Source organism: Oryzias melastigma, unplaced genomic scaffold (assembly GCF_002922805.2).
Source record: "Oryzias melastigma strain HK-1 unplaced genomic scaffold, ASM292280v2 sc00904, whole genome shotgun sequence".
Classification (NCBI taxonomy): Eukaryota; Metazoa; Chordata; class Actinopteri; order Beloniformes; family Adrianichthyidae; genus Oryzias; species Oryzias melastigma.
The window spans coordinates 11,691-13,675 of record NW_023417489.1 but is presented as its reverse complement, the minus strand read 5'-3'; the positions used below and the strand labels follow the sequence as shown (position 1 = coordinate 13,675).

At 37.4% G+C, this 1,985-nt stretch overlaps 1 long non-coding RNA gene across 1 annotated transcript; it reads left to right on the top strand.

Annotated features, from left to right (window-relative positions):
* Positions 1–18: 18 nt before the first annotated feature.
* Positions 19–1,554, top strand: LOC112140114. The gene is made up of 3 exons (XR_002918121.2): positions 19–590; positions 910–944; positions 1,127–1,554. It is a non-coding gene; the product is annotated as an uncharacterized LOC112140114 (long non-coding RNA).
* Positions 1,555–1,985: the final 431 nt, after the last annotated feature.

Here is a 1,985-nt window from a genome sequence, read left to right as displayed (position 1 = left end):
ATAAAAGCATGCATCAGCGTCTCCATGTTTGCAAGAGAGAGAATTCTATCTTCCATCTGTTTACACTCCCGCTATCTTACAGCCCCTCACACCCCCCACCTAACATTCGCATTGCAAGAATAATGGTGAGCAATATTGGTGCTGTGTAGTTGTACAATTTTGAGCTGCAAGCCATTTCAGACGAGGAAAACAAAGACATACATGGATCTAGTCGTCTACAAGTTGATTTATCAGAATAAAGATGAGCAGATTGAGCAGAGATTGTGGCCCGTCTCTTGTAGCTTTTTGTCTACTCCCCCTTTACAACTATTAAAATAAGGAAATCCTCAGAAACACAATTTTAACCTTAATTTTCTTTATATATGCTATAGATAAGAAAATGAAAAAAAAAAAAACACCAAAAACAGGATTTTCATGGGAGTGGGTCTTTAATGCTGAGGTTTTTTTTACAGTATCATCGAAAAGAAACCCATCTTCAGAAAACAACCTGATCTCCTCGCTGTGGCTCCCGTTGGGTCTTTCTCTTCTAGCTGTGGTCATCCTGATGGTTCTATGTGTGGTCATCAGAAGAGTGTGCCTCAGAAACAGAGGTACCAGTCTTTCTGCCTTCTTCAAAGTTCATGATGTTGATTTCATTTCAGAACAGCAGATAAACTCTACAGATCAGATAAACTATCCCATTCTGAGACAAAGAGGCCAAGAAAAATCTACAACCAATCTGAAAAACAGAACTTGTCACACAAAGTTTGATTTTTCCAGCAAATATTCACATTTGTTTTTTGCAAGGTGATGCTTCTTTGAAACAGGAGAAAAGATACAGAAGCCTGAAGGACTTTGACTCTTATTGAGAGGTTTGATGACATGTAAATTGTTTGACTTTTTGACTACAATGTCATTTTTTCTTCACAGTGTGAGTGAAGATGTGAAAAGATTCCAGCCAAAATGTGAGACCACTTTTCAGTTTCTCATAAAGTGAGATCAAACTTTTTTAAATGAAAGCTTAACATGAAATAAAATCACATTTAATGTACATCTATATTCATCTTTCAGAGTTTGTTCTACCACTTTTTTATAACATGTTAATCTTTAAACTTTAAAATCCTCCTTGTTTCCATCTCGGTTGCAGAAGAACCCATCTATGTGAACACCAACTTGAAGCCCTCCCCTCGGTCTGCGCCCCAGCGTGATCAGCTGAAGTTGGCCGAGCCCTATCAGAACATGCGTACTCCTAGCCCCACCAGGAGTAACAAAGTGAGGACAGACAGACCCAGACCCTGACCAAACTGGGGGTGAACAGGATAATCCTCCCTCCCTGTCCTTATTTCATCTGCTTCCATCTGTTTCACTTTCTTTTACTTTATTTTTTGTAAAGATATATATATATACACATCAAATATAATGTAAAAGCAGTTTTTATAAAAGATATTTAAAATGTTACATTCAGGCTCCTCAGTTTTTATCATGTGCCACTAGATGGCGATTGATGTTGCTTTTAGAAAGCATTTTGCTTGTAAACCTCACAAGTACTTTTTTTTTAATTTTGCAACTGTTTAAATTGTTTTTTTATGTGGAAAAAAAAGCTTAATAATAATTGCATACCACCATTAAAAGAAACATTTAAAATTTTTAAACATTAATTTGTGCTTATGCTTCTTAATAGGAAATTCTCTTATACTTTGATCATTATATTCCTGAGGTGACTCTGTTTGACCCACTGTTGTTTCTCCAGAGGTCAAAGTTACCCCTTGAACATGTTATACATTTCCTATTGTGGATTAATTTAGGGCCAAACCACTTTAATAATACAAGATCAGGCCTTCAAGAACACCAGTACTGCTGTAAGTTAGTGCTACCACATGGGGGCGCTCTGTACTGTTTAGAAATACTGGTCCCAAGTTTAGGTAGGGGTAGAGTCAGAAAGGGCCCCCCATAACAATGACGCCAAATCCCTGGTTTTAGTTGTGGTATAGTTCTCTGAGGTGACC